The sequence below is a fragment of the Dasypus novemcinctus genome, chromosome 11 (genome assembly GCF_030445035.2).
Source record: "Dasypus novemcinctus isolate mDasNov1 chromosome 11, mDasNov1.1.hap2, whole genome shotgun sequence".
Taxonomy (NCBI): Eukaryota; Metazoa; Chordata; class Mammalia; order Cingulata; family Dasypodidae; genus Dasypus; species Dasypus novemcinctus.
Window position 1 is genome coordinate 14,213,290 of NC_080683.1, and position 18,127 is coordinate 14,231,416.

Consider the following 18,127-nt stretch of genomic DNA (forward strand, 5'->3'; position numbering starts at 1 on the left):
AGTCTCCATTAAACAAGGCAGAGGCCTGAGGGAGAAAGACAGAGCCATTTGCCTGATCGTCTACAGCTGGCCTCGTGAAAAATAACAGAGCAGCTGTGCCCAGAAAGAAACAAGTCCTGGGAAGAGAGGAACCCAGGGAGCAAAGGTCAGTGAGGGAAGTAACTTACACTTTATGGCCTGGTAATTGACATCACCCTGAAGATGCAGTTTTTGAGGCTTCTTTGGAGTTTCAGGGACCATCATGAGAACAAGTACCTGCTACTCAACAATCAGGAGCTGAATGAACTCAGTGCCATCTCTCTCAAGGCCGAGGTGGAAGCCATTCTCAACACTGACAGTAGTTTGGTGTGTGAAGGGAAGAGGGGCTTATTAACTTATCTTCTGCAAGTCACGAAGAAGGAGCCAGCAGTCATTTTTCAGGTTTTGGCAAGCCTGAGCTATGGAGAGTTTCCTCCGAGGAACCACCTCCTATGCAGACCAGATGTTCCTGCTGAAGGGAGGCCTTTTGGAGCACATCTTGTACTGCATTGTGGCCCACGAGTGCAAGGCAAGGGATGTGCTCCAGAGTTACTTTGACCTCCTAGGGGAGCTGATGAAGTTCAACATTGACGCGTTCAAGAGATTTAGTAAATATATCAATACCAATGCAAAGTTCAGGTGTTCCTGAAGCAGTTCAACAGTTTTGCTGGTGGACTCCAACATACTGGTACACTGTGCCTCTCTGTCCCTGGACCGTTTTGAAAACCAGATGACATGAAAGTGGCCGAGGTACAGTCCAAGTACCTGCTTGCCTACATATCCCAGGTGCTCACGATGATGTTATTCCTCTTCCACCTCATCAACATATTCAATGTGCAGACACTGATCCAGGAGAACGTCAGCTGCCTCAATGTCAGCTTGGAGATCCTGATGCTGGCCTGGCAGGAAGAGCAGCTAACCCTGTACCTCTGGCTTCTGCAGTGGATGGAGTACAGCAAGAAGTACCCAGCTTTCCTGCTCAACACCTTCCACAACCTGCTGTGCTTTCGGCAGCAGCACTACCTGCACAAGGACAAGAACAGCACCTGCCTGGAAAATAGCTCCTGCATCAGCTTCCCATATTGGAAGGAGACGGTATCTATCCTGTTGAACCCAGACCACCAGTCTCGGACTTTGTCAGCTACACTGAGGAGACCTACATGGACACAGACAGGGACTTCACTGAGGACTGACCATGCGCCAGACCTTAGGAGGTTGCTGGGCCAGGGCGAGTGTGGGTGAGCGTGGGTACATGTGCCACGTGCCCTGCCTGACTCCGCTCTTCCCTCCCTGCTGTTCTCAACCTCCTCCCCTGATCCTCATGTACACACTTGGGGGTCAAGGGCAGTGTCCTAAGCCCTTGGGCCCTGTGCTTGAGGGCCCCAGGTCACTGGGGAACCTCAGTTCCCTCAAGAGCCCCATGATGGTAAGGGCAGTTGGCCAGCCCTTCCTTCAGAACCCTGGGGCCCTGGCCCACCCAGAGCCAAGGGGGTTTTTATTTATTTTTTTATTTTATTTTATTTTTTTAAATCTGAATTTCCTTAACTTTATTTCTTTTTTTTTTTTTTAGCATCTTTTTAAAGATTTTATCTAACTCTCCCCCTCCCCCGGTTGTCTGTTCTCTGTGTCTATTTCCTGCGTCTTGTTTCTTTGTCCGCTTCTGTTGTCGTCAGCGGCACGGGAAGTGTGGGTGGCACCATTCCTGGGCAGGATGCACTTTGTTTCGCGCTGGGCGGCTCTCCTTACGGGGCGCACTCCTTGCATGTGGGGCTCCCCTACGCGGGGGACACCCCTGCGTGGCAGGGCACTCCTTGCGCGCATCAGCACTGCGCATGGGCCAGCTCCACACGGGTCAAGGAGGCCCAGGGTTTGAACCGGGGACCTCCCAGGTGGTAGACGGATGCCCTAACCACTGGGCCAAGTCCGTTTCCCAACAACTTTATTTCAAATTCACAAAAATGAACAGAAAAAGGCAGCTCAACAAGTTATGGAAACCTTACTTCTAAAAAGTTCATTTTCAGGCACTTTTATCTCATCTAATTCCAACTACTAATGCAGTTGTTGCCCAAGGGGGCTTTTAAAGGTAGCTCGGTCTGAGGTCTTGCCCAATTTCTCAGTTGTCAGTGCTGGGATAGGGAGGAAGATGCAGGCACACTGTCCTCCCTGCCCCTCCCCCCAACCTGTGACCAAGGCTTGCCCTGGCCTTTGGACTCAGGCAAAGGCTTCTGAGTCCCTGGGTGGAGGCAGGGGATATCAGATGTGTTAGTCAGCCAAAGGGGTGCTGATGCAAAATACCAGAAATTGGTTGGTTTTTATAAAGGGTATTTATTTGGGGTAGGAGTTTACAGATACCAGGCAATAAAGCATAAGTTATTTCCCTCACCAAAGTCTATTTGGAGCAAGATGGCTGCCAACATCTGCGAGGGTTCAGGCTTCCTGGGTTCCTGTGTTCCTGGGGCTTGCTTTCCTCTGGGGTCAAGGTTCTTTTCTTTCTGGGGCTGGCGTCTCTTTCCTCTGTGTGCTGACTTCCTGGACTCCAGCCTAAGTTTCCAGCATCAAACTCCAACATCAGAAAACCCTCACCTCTGTCCTTTGCTATGCCTTTTATCTGTGAGTCCCCACCCACCAAGAGGTGGAGACTTAACACCCTAGTCCTAACTTGATCATGCCCAGGTACAGATCAGACTACAAACAAAATCCAATATTTCTTTTTGGAATTCATAACCATATCAAACTTCTACACCAGAGAATGCCACCTTCCCCCAAGCCTGGCCGTATGTTTCTCCCTTGTTTTCCTTTAGCTCTTCTGGTTGTTTGCTCACTGGCCACTGTGTTCCTCCCAGGGGGTGCCCCAGAAGTGGGGCCTTTCCCCCCATCCCTTGGGGGATGGGGCAGCATCTCCTGCCAGAGCCCAAACACAGGAACCTGACTGGGAGCACATCCCTGGCCCTGCCTTGTGTCGCCAATTTATTAAGAACACATAAAACAATTAAATGGGGACTTTTAAAGAATTTTATTTTAAAGCAAAAACAAAAACAAAACAAAAAAACAAAACAAAATAAATAAATGTTTATTTATTTATAAGTACTGGACTGGGGATTGAACCCAGGATCTCCTATGTTAGGAAGATGGAGCTCAACCCTGAGCACTGGCTTCCGAGTTGGCTTTTTTGTTTGTTTGCTTGTTGTTTATTTTCCTTCCCCTAGGAGGCACCAGAAACCGAACCCAGGACCTCTCATGTGGGAAGCAGGCACTCAATGGCTTGAGCCACATCTGCTTCCCATAGCATATATCTTAAAGACTAGAATACAGACAAAATGCAAATCGTGTGTGTGTGTTTGTATATGTGTGTACATACAGACAGTTTTCAGTATCCTAAGGGAGCAATTTTTGGTATTCTAAGGGCTCCATCCATACCTCGACTAGCACTGTTACTCACCATTCAGGCACTCTCCTGTCTACTGAACAGTTAAATCTGCCCTTAAATAGAGAGCTACAAAAAAAGAAGGAAAACACATTCTGTGGTGAGACATTCTTCTTACTTCCTAATAGGTATCATCAATATTACCTCCTCTTCTTTATTTTGCATAATAGGTATCTAAGCTTGTTGCTCCAGCTGATTTATTTTGTTAATCCAAGTCAAAATGTTCATGTTATGAGATCACTTGTTAATATCATCACATGTAAGTTGACTGGTATGAAAAGGCAAAGAATACATACTGCTGTTGACTTAAAGACCAGTTCCATGATGACTTAGTAAATATTTGCTGAGCATAGTTTATCATATTGTCTGATAACTGCCAATTTTATAGCTCCAGTGTAGATTATTCTCCTAAACTCATCATTCTACTGACAACATGTCTGCATATCCAAAAGTCAACTCTTTTTCCACCCCAATCAAGTCTCCTCTTTCTCTTGTGTTCCTTATCTCTGTGATCAAGACTTTCCACCACCTCCTACATCCTGAAGTCCTATTGATTGTTCCTTATGAAGCTTGAATCTTTCTTTCCATCATATCTTTACAATCACAAATAAGGTCCTATGTGATCAGATCCCCTTATGCCTCTGACTTCATCTCCAATTTTTCTTCCCCCTCACTTTCCAGCCACACTGACCTCCTCGCTGTTCCTCCAACACATCAGGTAAATCTCTCACATCTCAAAACCTATGCAATTCTGTTTTCTGCTTAGACTGTTCATCCCTCAGCTATCCACATGGCTTGCTTCCTCACTTCATTCAGATGTGTGCTCAAATGTTACCTTCTCAGGGAAGCCTTCCTGGTCAATCAATATAAAATTGTTCCCTCTCCCACTTAACACTCACTCACTTCCCTCTCATATTTAATTTTCTCCCTGGCAATTATCAGTATCCAAACACAGTGTATTTTTTATGTATTTTTCTTGTTTATTGTCTTTCACTCCCCTGGACAATAAGCTCCATGAGGGGAAGAAGTTGTGTTCATTTTGGTCAATGCTGTAGCCCAAGCTCCTGGAACAAGAGCACCTAGTAGAATACAGGTGCTCAATAATTATTTTCTGAACAAATAAACAAAACTACCTCCATTGCCTCTAATCTAATTTAAACCACTCTCAAGTTTAGCCTACATTATCAAAGCTTTTTTTTTCACCTTTAAAGATTTTTCATTTTGGTAAAATACATTTATAATATTTGCCATTTTACCATTTTTAAGTGTACAATTCAGTGGCATTAATTACATTCACAATATTGTACAACCATCATCACTTCACCACTACCTATTTCTTTTTTTTAATTTTTTTAATATTACATTAAAAAATATGAGGTCACCATATACCCCCCACCTCCCTCTCCCCACTCCTTCCCCCATAACAACAATCTCCTCCATCTTCATGAGACATTCATTGCATTTGGTGAATACATCTCTGAGCACCGCTGCACCTCATGGTCAATGGTCCACACCATAGCCCACACTCTCCCACATTCCACCCAGTGGGCCATGGGAGGACATACAATGTCCAGTAACTGTCCCTGCAGCACCACCCAGGACAACTCCAAGTCCCGAAAACGCCTCCACATCTCATCTCTTCCTCCCATTCCCCACACCCAGCAGCCACCATGGCCACTTTCTCCACACCAATGCCACATTTCTATTACTAAAACAATAGTTCATGAATAGAATATCAGTAAGTCCACTCCAATCTATACTCTATTTCTCCATCCTACCACTACCTATTTCTAAAACTTTTCATCAACCCAAACAGAACTCTGTAATGTTAAGCTAAAATTCCCCATTCCCCCCCTACCCTCAGCTCCTGGTCAACGCTAATCTATTTCCATCTCTACAAAGTCTCTTATTCTAGATACTTCATATAAGTGGAAACATATATTTGTCCTATTGTGTCTGCTTATTTCACTTAACATTGTTTTCAAGGCTCATTCATGTATCAGAACTTCATTCCTTTATCTATGGCTGAATAATATTCCATTGTATGTATATACCACATTTTGCTTATCCGTTCACCTACTGATGGACACTTTGGTTGTTTCCACCTTTTGATGACTGAATAATGCTGCTATGGATGGTGTTTTACATGTGCAACTTAATTTTAACAGATCTTCCTGAACTCAGCCTAACACCCAAATATAACATTCTCAAGCTGCAAGTGCTCCCCAATGCCTTCAGAATAAAGTCCAAACTCCCTTACACGGTTCATCAAATCTCTTGTGGTCTGACCCTGCATACCTCTCTAGCCTACCCCTCTTTTTCATTCTGCTGCTATGCTCTAGTTATTCTAAATTATTTTTAACCTCCCTGAGGAACTTCTCTTACTTCTGGGCCTTTCTACATGCTCCCTCCCTAGAATGTTTTCATTATTCCCCTGGATACCCTCTCCTTCCTTAGGCCAGCTTGCTCTTACTTATCCTTCACATCCTTCCTCCAAGGGGCCTCTCTGCCATCCTCTGAGACTGGGTTAGGTATACCTGCTATGTGCTCTAAGAGCACGCCATACTTTCCCTTACTCAGCAACTAGAACATGGCACTGTAATTACCTGTTACAACTATCAACCTAAGGCAGAGAGGGTGCAAGGAACGTAGCAGGTACTCAACATACTCTGTTTTTTTTTAAGATTTATTTATTTCTCTTCGCTCCCTCCATTGTCTGCTCTCTGTGTCCATTCGCTGTGTATTCTTCTGTGTCTGCTTGTATTCTCATTAGGCGGCTCCGGGAACCGATTCTGGGACCTTCTGGAGTGGGAGAGAGGCGATCATTCTCTTGTGCCACCTCAGCTCCCTGGTCTGCTGCATCTCTTTTTTTTTCCCTCACCCCTTCCCTCCCCACCCCCAGTTGTCTGCTCTCTCTGTCCATTCGCTGTGTGTTCTTCTGTGTCTGCCTGTATTCTTGTTAGCGGCACCAGGAATCTGTGTTTCCTTTTTGGTGCATCATCTTACTGCGTCAGGTCTCCGTGTGTGCGGCGCCATTCTTAGGCAGACTGCACTTTCACGCTGGGCGGCTGTTCTCCCGGGGCACACTCCTTGCACGTGGGGCTCCCCTACGCGGGGGGGCACCCCTGTGTGGCAGGGCACTCCTTGCGCGCATCAGCACTGCACATGGGCCAGCTTCACACAGGTCATGGAGGCCCAGGATTTGAACCACGGACCTCCCATGTGGTAGGCGGACGCCCTATCCATTGGGCAAAGTCTGCTTTCCATGCTGCGTCTCTTATTCTCTCTCCTCTGTGTCTTTTTCTGTTGCACCATCTTACCGTGCCAGCTCTCTGTGTGGGCCAGCACTCCTGCATGGGGCAGCATTCCTGTACAAGGCGATACTCTGAGCAGGCCAGCACTCCACACAGGCCAGCACTCCACATGGGCAAGCTCGCCACATGGGCCAACTTGCCTTCACCAGGAGGCCCTGGGTATTGAACCCTGGACCTCCTATATGGTAGATGGGAGCCCAATTGCTTGAGTCACATCCACTTCCCTCAACATACTCGGTTGAATGAAAAACTGACTAAACAATTCTCTAGTTACTTCTTTGGCAAATTATTAATATAGTTCAATATTCCCTTTAATATACTCCCAGAAGAGAAAAAAATATCCTGATGAAAACTGAGAAAGTGGAAGTAATTTTTAAACTGTGCTTTGAAAACAAGATGATCTACCTAATCAAATAGAGTACTTCAAACACCAAGATGAAAGGGTCCAAAGAAGTAGGACACTGATGGAAATAGTTGCATACAATACAGAACATGAGAATATTTAAAATAACCTGTACCTAAATGTTGTATACGCAGAATACTTAATATACTGGCAGATGTCATTCTAGAGCCACTAGTTAATAGTTTAATTTGTAAAAGACTTATGAATTAATGGACCTAGGCAATGATCATTAACAGCTACTAACATTACAATAAGAGAGACAACCAGACATTATGTACGAGTTGACAGAAGTGTACACTATACTTAAAGATTTCTTCCAAAAAATAAAACCTGAGTCTAATTATAATTAGTCTGTAGATTTACTCTTTTTAAAGACTGTATCATAATATGGGGTATGTATTGCATAATTCACTTAACTAGCCCCTCTTTGAGTGGAGAATTATGCTGTTTTCAGTGTTTTATTATAAACAATTCAATAGCTGATATTCTTATGCATTTATCATGACACACTTACACAGTATGCCTGTAGAATAACTTATAGAAGTTATCGCACCCCCTCCAGTAATACTTGAGAGTTATGTATAGAAGTTATGTGTAGAAGTTATCCCACCTACCCACCTAGTAATATTTGAGAGTGTATGATATTTTCCCCCTCTCAGTCTGAAGCAGAACAAACATCACCATCCCCAAATCCTCAAGATTGGGGATTGAACAAACATAAGGGGGGAATGCGACCATGGACCAAAGTAGACATTATTATTGTAGTAACTTGTACCATTATAAAGCGGTCAGCAGAGGTTCTGAGGGGAGGAAGAGGGAAGAACAGGTGGAATACAGGGCATTTTTAGGGCACTGGAATTGTTCTGCATGATACTGCAGTGAAGGACACAGGCCCTTAAACATTTTGTCAAAACCTATAAAATTGTATGGTGCAAAGTGTAAACGATAATGTAACTACAAACCACAGTGAGGAGCAATGCCTCAATATCTGTTCATCAATTTTAACAAATGTACAACACTAAAAACGTAAGATACTATTAAGAGGGGTAAATGTGAGAAGGGGAAGGGTGGGGTATATGGGAATCCTCTATATTTTCAACGTAACTTTTCTGTAATCTAAAATGTCTTTAAAAATAAAGTTAAAGAGAGAGAGAGAACATACATGTTTTTCCTCATCCTTGCCAATACTGAGGATTGACACATCTTTAAATAATTTTCAACATGACAACTGAAAAATCATATATATATATATAATAACACAAACACAGTGTATTTTTAAAATATGTTTGCATGCCCTTATTATGGTGAATATTGATCTTTTTTCTCCTTTTTATTGAACTATCAGTTCATATCTTTTACACTGGGTTCTTGGTCTTTTAAAATTGATTTGCGGGAAGGAGACTTGGCCCAGTGGATAGGGCATCTGTCTACCACATGAGAGGTCTGCGGTTCAAACCCCGGGCCTCCTTGACCCGTGTGGAGCTGGCCTGCGCGCAGGGCTGATGTGCGCAAGGAGTGCCGTGCCACTCAGGAGTGTCCCCCTGCGCAGGGGAGCCCCACACGCAAGGAGTGCGCCCCGTAAGGAGAGCCCCCCAGCGCGAAAGAAAGTGCAGCCTGCCCAGGAATAGTGCCACACACACGAAGAGTTGACGCAGCAAGATGATGCAACAACAACAAAAAGAAACACAGACTCCCGTGCCGCTGACAACAGAAGCGGACAAAGAACATGCAGCAAATGGACACAGAACAGACAACTGAGGCGGGGCGGGGGGGGGGGAGGGGGGAGGAAGGGGAGAGAAATAAATAAAATAAATCTTTAAAAAAAATTTTGATTTGCAACATTTTGTATAGTAATACTGAAATCAGAGTACTTCCTTTTAAAAAGGAACAACATCAATGAAAAGGAATGACCCTTAGGGGAGTGGGCATAGCTTAGTGGTTTGAGTGCCTGCTTCCCTATACAAGGTCCCAGGTTCAATCCCTGGTATCTCCTGAAAAAAAACAAAAAGCAAACAAAAACACTGAAGATTGACTCAAAAATAAAATGTGGCTTAATGAAGTCCACTTTCTGTAATAGCATATAGTATGATTACTGTATACTACAGAAGACAACATGCCAGATGTTCATATCATCAAGCAACCATGAAGTCCATATGTAACATTGTTTAAATTTACTCATTTCCCCTAATTCAAAACTTCTTCTCATCCTTCCCCATTCATGAATATGTCACTCCTGCTCACCTGGTTTCCCTGACTGAAAACTTGACATTCTCTTTAACTTCTTATTCATGTCACAAGGAAGCTAGTTACCAAGATCTACTAATTTATTTAATTTGTATTCAGACATGATAGTACCAGGTCCTGTTTTAGGTTCTTTGTTACACTAGCTCATTAAGAGAACAGATTCAAATGCTCCCTGGGCTTCTTGAACTTAGTTGTCCTCCCCATTTCCACTGCTATTCCTTCTCCCCAAATCTAGGATCTTGACACCCCATGTCTGCAGTATTACTGCTTTAACTACAAGTTGATCTTAAGCCACCTATCTTTCTGAATCTACTTCAACAGAACCTAAATATTATCACTATATTAAACAAAAACAGCATTTTCATCACTTACTGTAGTCCCCCGTGTCCTGGTTTGTCTTTTGTGGACCCCAGAAAACTATGTTAAGTTAACCCAAACCTTTACCTATAATATAGCAGTATAGATGGGGCCTTTTGATTAGATTCAGTTAAGGGACCTTTGATTATATCTTGATTAGATTACCTTAGGGCCTTTGATTGGACTACATTAGTGAGGCGTGACATAGGTTGAGAAATGAAAACAGAAACACACAGAGAGAAAGACAGCTGCCATTTTTACCTGGCCATGTGAGAGAGGCCTTGAGGATCACTATCAACCAAAGCTGAAGAAATAAGGCACCCAAGAGGCTAAACCATGGAGCAGCTCAAAACTGAAGAGATGAGCCCTGCCATGGACACGACTGACCACAGCTGAGCTAAGGAAAAAGCAACTTGGAGGAGAGAAGGCAAGGCCAGCTACCACCTTGCCTTGCCACGTGGCAGGACTCCAGGATCTTCTAGTAGTCGACCTTTGGTGAGAAAGTGTCTTTGATATGCCTTAATTTAGACATTTTCACAGCCTCAGAACTGTAAGCTATTACCCTAATAAATTCCCTTTATGAAAGCCAACCCATTTCTGGTATATTGCATTGGCAGCCTTTGGCAAACTAAGACACCCTACTAAAAACATACAATAGTCATCGAATATCCAAAAGGTAGTTGATATGGGTATGGGTATATAATAGAAAGCATATTTATTTTGTAAACCTCTCTCAAATCTGGCACTACATTTTACTTCCATGTAACTTGTTTCCACATACATTAAAATGGGATATAGCATCTGTATGCTGATGTAATGACTGAATGAAATAATTTGTGATAGTGCCAGGCATATAGAAGATGCTAAAAAAATATGAGATGAATAACATTAATAAGAATGAATTTGCTAAACCTCTTTACAAATAGAATTTGAAGGGATTTTAAAATTAGAGAAATAACCTAGTGTCTAACACAATTCCTCATATGTTACATGCACTCGATATATTAAACCCTGTGCGTCCAATAAAATGTGGAAGAATGAATATACATGTTTACCTTCCTTCTCTCTCAAAATCCCAGTAAAGGGGAATAGATGTGGCTCGAGCAGTGAAGCGCCTGCTTCTCACATGGGAGGTCCCAGGGTCAATCCCTGGTGCCTCCTTAAAAAAAAAAAAGCAAACGACAAGCAAAAAAAAACCCCACAAAAACACAACTCAGGGCAGCTGATGTGGCTCAGTGGTTGAATGCGGCCTTCCCACATGTGAGGTCCAGGTTCAATCCCCAGCCCTGCTACCTGAAAACAAAACACCAGTAAAATCATAATAAAGGAATAAATTCCTAAGGACAAAAAGAATGGGAGATGACACAACAGCAGATGAGAAATATCATCAAAATTTTGAAAGCTAGAAAGTAAATAGAAGAATGAAATCTGTAACAACAATAGCATGCTAAAACTTACCTTCAGCAAGGCGAGGTACATAAGAAAGCCATATAAAACAGAAAGAACCTGGAAAGACTCAAGAATTGGAAGCTTCACATACCTCTGAAAGGGGAGGTAAGGTGTGGGACACCCCACCACCACCAAAAGAAAAAAAAAGAAGGCTGGGCTGAACGTCCTTAAAAGGATCATCACAAATTTCCCCTCCTCAGCTCTGAACACAGCCAAATAACTATGCCACTTCCACTTTGGCAGAGGACTGGGGTTTTATTTGCTGGAGAATTTGAACCTTAGATGTTATGGTCTTTGGTATACTGGGCACAGTCAAGGATGGGGGTCATGTCAGGTAGTAATGCTGAACAGACAGGAGCCATTTGGTGCATTCTGATTAGGACACTCCTTTCATACCTTGAAAGAAGAGAAGGTCCAAAGGCCACCCAATAAAAAACAAGCTTCTATTAGTGTATCTCAAAATTAAAATGACCCTTAGAAAAAAACTTTGATAATTCTCATTTTGAATGTTATGTTTCTTTTCCCATTCATATTCTAATGGTGTTCCCAAGTGTCCACACTTGGAAATGGCTGATGCCAGTGAGTGATTAGACAGACATTTACCAAGTGAGCAGGAGTCTGATGGCCACATTTGTTAACCTTGAAGTTATTATTAAATGATTCAATCTAATGCGCCAAGTAATCTCTTTCTACATAAAAGTCTACTAAGCAAATTCTATGAGGTCGGCATTTCCACGATACCAAAGCCAGAAAAAGACAGCATAAGAAAAGAAAATTACAGACCAATATAACACACCTTACAGATACAGATACAAAAATTCTCAACAGAATACTGGCAAACTGAATCCAATAGTATATTAAAGGATTATACACCATGACAAATGGAATTTATTCCAGGAATGCAAGGATGATTCAACATAGGAAAATCAAGGTAATATACCACATTAATAGAATGAAGGGGAAAAGAATACGTGATCATCTAAATTGACAGGGAAAAAAAAAAGGCATATGACAAAATCCAGCATCCTTTCATGATAAAAACACTCAGAAAACTAGGAATGGAAGATAATTTTCTCAACATGATAAAGAGCATTTATGAAAAACCCACAGCAAATATCAAACTTAATGATGAAAACCTTAAAAATTTCCCCTTAAGATCAGGAACAAAATAGGGCTGCCAGCTGTCACCACTGTTATTCAACATAGCACTGGAAATTTTAGCCAAAACAAGCAGGCAAGGGAAAGAAATGAAAGGCATCCAAATTGTAAAGAAAGATGTCAAATTATCTTTCTCACAGATGACATGATCCTATATACACAGAAAAATTCCAAACAGTCCACAAGAAAGCTATCAGAACTAATAAACAAATTCAGCAAAATTGCAGGATATAAGAAAAACATGCAGAAATCAGTTGAGTTTCTATACACCAGTAATGAATGATTTGAAAAGGAAATTTTAAAAAATTTCATTTACAATAGCATCTAAAAGAATAAAATACCTAGGAATAAATCTAACCAAAGAGTTTGTGGTGGTTTGGAGTTTTATACCCCAGAAAAACATGTTTGTAATCTCAATCCATCCCTGTGGGTGTAAACCCATTGTAAATAGGACCTTTTGATGACGTTTCTTAATCATAATGGGTCTTTTTTTTTTTTTAAGATTTATTTTATTTATTTTTTCCCCCTTTCCCCCCATTGTCTGCTCTGTGTCCATTCGCTGTGTGTTCTTCTGCGTCCGCTTGCATTACCAGGTGGTACTGGGTATCTGCATCTCTTTTTTATTGTTGTTGTGTCATCTTGCTGTGTCAGCTCTCCATGTGTGTGGTGCCACTCCTGGGCGGGCTGTGCTTTTTTCACATGGGGCAGCTCTCTTTGCAGGGTGCACACATCTTGCACTTGGGGTGCCCCTATGCGGGGGGCGCCCCTGCATGGCACTGCACTCCTTGCATGCGGCAGCACTATATGTGGGCCAGCTTACCACACTGGTCAGGAGGCCCTGGGGATCAAACCCTGGACTCTCTATATGGTAGATGGATGCTCCATCAGTTGAGCCACATCCGCTTCCCCAGAATGGGTCTTAATCCTATTATTGGAGGCCTTAAAGAGAAGGCCACAGAGAGAGAAGCCATGAACAGGAGCAAGAAGCCACAGGGAGGAGCAAGAAGCAAAAGATGATGACACTGCCATGTGTACTGATATGTGACAGAAAATCCACAGACAAAGGAGTGCTGGCAGCTAACCCCAGAATGCCACAAACTCTGGGGAGAAAGCATCACCCTGCTGCCTCCTTGACTTTGGATTTCTTTTTAAAAAAATAAATTTTATTGGTACATATTAATAAAACATATAATCCATCCAAAGTATACAATCAATGGTATCTGACATAATCATATAGTTATGCACTGATCACTTCAATCACCATTAGAACATTTTCATTATTTCAATAATAATAATAATAAAACAAACAAAAAAATTCATCACTTCTTGAACTTCTTTGGCCTCAATTGTGAGCTAATAAATTCTCATTGTTTAAGCCAACTCATTGTATGGTTTTAGTTTTAGCAGCTAGGAAAATAAAACATAGGCGAAAAACCTGACACTGAAAACTATGAAAAACACTGCTGAAAGAAACTAAAGAACACCAAGTAAATGGAAAGACATGGACTGTGTTCATGGATTGGAAGACAATATTTTTAAGATGTCAATACTGCCTAAAGCAATCTACAAATTCAATGCAATCCCTATCAAAATTCCAGCAGTCTTTTTTGTGGAAATGGAAAAGCTGTCCTTGATACATATAGAATTGCAATGGGCCCAGAAAAGCTAAAACAATCTTGAAAAAGAAGAACAAAGTTGAAGGACTCAGAGTTGCCAACAGTATGGTACCTGCATAAAAACAGACATATAGACCAATGGAACAGAATTGAAGAGTCCAGAGATAAATCCACACATCTATGGCCAGTTGATTTTTGTCAAGGGAGACAAGTCCATTCAATGGGGAAATAACAGTCACTTGAATAAACGGTGCCAGGAAAACTGAAAATCCACATGCAGAAGACTAAATGTGGACCCCTACCTATCACCATTTGCAAAAATTAATTCCACATGGACTAATGATATAACTATTAGAGCTAATACTATAAAACTCTTATAAGAAAACAGAGAAGAGTAAGAATGAGAATGAGGCATAAATATGGGGAAGCAAAAGAAAGCAAGGAAGTATGCAACCAAGAAGCAAATTTGTAGTCTCAGAGATCAGAGGCTTAAAAAAAAGGATAGATTAAAACCTAAAAAGAAAGAAAAGAGAGAACCCAACAGAAGGGAAAAGTGCCCTAACACCCTTTCTGCTTATTTTTCCAATGTAATAGACAGCGGGGTCCACCTTACCTATCCTGGTTGATACTAACATTAGCGACTTTTCCATTAAAGCCAAACTGGATTTAGTGCAGTCAATAATGGGCTGTTTGGGAAACGGACTTTGGCCCAGTGGTTAGGGCGTCCGTCTACCATATGGGAGGTCCGCGGTTCAAACCCCGGACCTCCTTGACCCGTGTGGAGCTGGCCATGCGCAGTGCTGATGCACGCAAGGAGTGCCGTGCCACGCAAGGGTGTCCCCCGCGTGCGGGAGCCCCACGCGCAAGGAGTGCGCCCGTGAGGAAAGCCGCCCAGCGTGAAAAGAAAGAGCAGCCTGCCCAGGAATGGCGCCGCCCACACTTCCCGTGCCGCTGACGACAACAGAAGCGGACAAAGAAACAAGACGCAGCAAATAGACACCAAGAACAGACAACCAGGGGAGGGGGGGAATTAAATAAATAAATAAAAATCTTAAAAAAAAAAAAAAAAAAAATAATGGGCTGTTTATAAACAAAGTGTATCCCTTATGTAACTGTGTCATGGCTGAAATAGAGAAACTGGGAGAGAAGTACTGAGTGGCTCTAAGAACCACCAAGGATCTAAGATTTGAACGATTACCATGCACATACAAAGGAACCTATGCAGATTACTGCTTAATACAGAGAGCAACTCAGCACAATGTTATATTTTGGCCATGGTTGACTTGGCCACAACCAAGCAAAGAACACGAAAGATCCCTGGAATTCCTACTGTGTAGATTTCTAACCATAGGTACAACACCAAACGGATGCCAGACGATTATAGAGCCCCTAAGTTCCAAAGTTTCTCTGTCTTCTGTCTTCCTTCTACTGACTTTCTCTCTTACTAGTTCATTAAACATGCTCTGTTATGAGCCAACTGAGTGTCATTAAGTGCACTTACATTTTTTTTTGCACTCACTTTTTGATCCTGTTTTGAAAATCATATTTTGTACAAATTAAAAATTTGTTGCATTTTTTTAATAAATCAGATGCTTGGATGATTGCTCAGATTACTTAATGGTCTTTGTTTTATATCTGTTTATTCAACAAATATTTATTTAGTACATACAAGGTGCTTAAGTTATGGTCCTGCCCTCAATATTATGGTGGGGAAGAGGAACACATGAATGAATAAATACAGTAAAATAGTGTGCTAGGGTAAAAGTACGGAAGGGTAGGATACGGATACATAAACATGGAAAGAATGATTTCTTTATACTTGGTTGGGATGGTAGGCAAGAAAGACTAGATGTAGTGGCGTTTGACTTAATCTTTAAAATAATGCATCAGAGCTATGTTCAAGTTCTCTGTGTAGGGCTGTTACTATTTTTGAAACTGTCCTGTAACTTTAAAATTATTTCAAAATAAAAAAGACAACAGGGAAATATTGTTAGGACCTTCTAGAAGGCAATGGATTTTTAGATTTTATACCAAAAGCACAGCAACAAAAGAAAGATACAAAGGACTTCATCGAAATGTAAAACTTTTGTGCATTAAAGGACAAAATGAGAGAAAATATTTGGAAACTGTATATCTGATAATGGTTTACCATCCAGAATACATAAAGATCACTATAATGCAACAACTAAAAGACAACTCAATTAAAAAATAGGCCAAGGAGAAGTGGATGTGGTTCAAGCGACTGGGCTCCCATCTACCATATGGGAGGTCCAGGGCTCAATTCCAGGGGCCTCCTGGTAAAGGCAAGCTAGCCCTTGCAGGAGTGCTGGCCCACTTGGTGAGCTGGCCTGAGTAGAGAGCTGGCTGACGTGAAGTACTGGCCTGCACAGGAAGCTGGTCCAAGCAGAGTTGGTACAGCAACATGAGGCAACAAAAAGAGACACAGAGGAGAGAAAATAAGAGATGCAGCAGGCCAGGGAGATGAGGTGTCATAAGAGATTGAGCACCTCTCTCCCACTCTGGAAGGTTCCAGGATTGGTTCCTGGTGCCGCCTAAAGAGAAGATAAACAGACACAGAGGAACACACACTGTATGGACACAGAGAGCAGACAAGGGGCAGTGGGGGGAGGTTATAAATAAATAAATAAAATAAATAAATAAACCTTTAAAAAAATTAGGCCAAGGATACTAGCAAACTGAATCCAACAGCACGTTAAAAAAATTAAACAGCATGATCAAGTGGGATTTATCCCTGGTATTGCAAGGGTGGATCAACATATGAAAATCAATTAATATAAAAGACCACAAAAACAGAATGAAGGAAATACCACATGATCATCTCAACTGATACAGAAAAGACATCTGACAAAATCCAGCACCACAAAAAAACAAAAACAAACTTAGAACATTAGGAATAGAAGGAACCTTCCTCTATTAACATTCTAGTGAATGGTGAAAAACTGAAAGCTTTTTCCCTCTAAGATCAGGAATAAGACAAAGATGTCCACTGTCACCACTGTTATTCAACATTGTACTTGAAGTTCGGCAAAGTGGCAGGGTACAAGATCAATACCCAAAAGTCAGTAGTGATTCTATACACAAGCAATGAACAATGAGAAGGAGAAATCAAGAAAAGAAAGTCTATTTACAGAAAGAACTATAAGAATCAAATACCTAGGAATAAATCTAACCAAGGATGTAAAAGACTTGTACACAGAAAACTACAAAACATTGTGAAAAGAAATCAAAGAAGACCTAAATAAATAGAAGAGCATTCTGTGTTCACGGATTGGAAGACTACACATTGTTAAGATGTCAATCAAGCCAAAGAGATTTATTGATTCAATGCAATCCCAATCAAAATTCTAACAATGTTCTTTGCAGAAATGGAAAACCAAATAATCAAATTTATATAGAACGGTAAGGGGCCCTGGATAGCCAAAGCCATTTCGAAAAAGAAGAATGACATTGGAAAACTCAAGGACCCTGATCTTAAGACTAGGTACAAACAAACAAACAAAAAAACAAAACTCATCACAAAGCCATAGTAATCAAAAGAGCATGGTAAGGGGAACAGGTATAACTCAGTGGCTGAGCTTCTGCTTTCCATATATGAGGTCCTGGATTCAGTCTCTAGTACCTTCTTTTTTTTAAAAAAAAGCATGGTAGTGGCACAGGGACAGGTCATTGAAATTGAACTGGGAGCTAAGAAATCAACCCTTACATTTATAACCAACTGATTTTTGACAAGGGGGCAAAAACCACCAATTGGGAAAGAATTGTCTCTTCAACAAATCATGCTGGGAAAACAGGATCTATATTTGAAAAAAGACCAAAAACACCTCCACAAAAAAACAAGAACCCCTACCTCACACCTTATATAAAAATCAACTCAAAATGGGTCACAGGCCTATAAGAGTCAGAACTATAAACTCCTAGAAGAAAACATAGGGAACCATCCTTAGAATCTTGTATTAGGCAATGGCTTCTTGGACTTTATACCAAATGCCTAAACAACAGAAGAAAAAAATAGATAAATGGGACCTCATCAAAAGTAAAAACTTTTGTTCCTCAAAGGACTTTATCATGAAAGTAAAATGACAACCTATACAATAGGAGAAAATATTTGAACACCACATAAAGG

At 41.5% G+C, this 18,127-nt stretch overlaps 1 protein-coding gene and 2 pseudogenes across 11 annotated transcripts in view; 2 read left to right on the plus strand and 1 right to left on the minus strand.

The window, feature by feature from the left end:
- Positions 1-18,127, minus strand: part of USP49 (ubiquitin specific peptidase 49) — a 128,750-nt gene that overhangs the window by 64,048 nt on the left and 46,575 nt on the right. The gene's annotated exons all lie outside the window — the stretch shown is intronic.
- LOC101429502 (short transient receptor potential channel 4-associated protein pseudogene) lies at positions 172-1,211 on the plus strand (annotated as a pseudogene).
- On the plus strand, positions 14,403-15,431 carry LOC101412071 (rRNA-processing protein FCF1 homolog pseudogene; annotated as a pseudogene).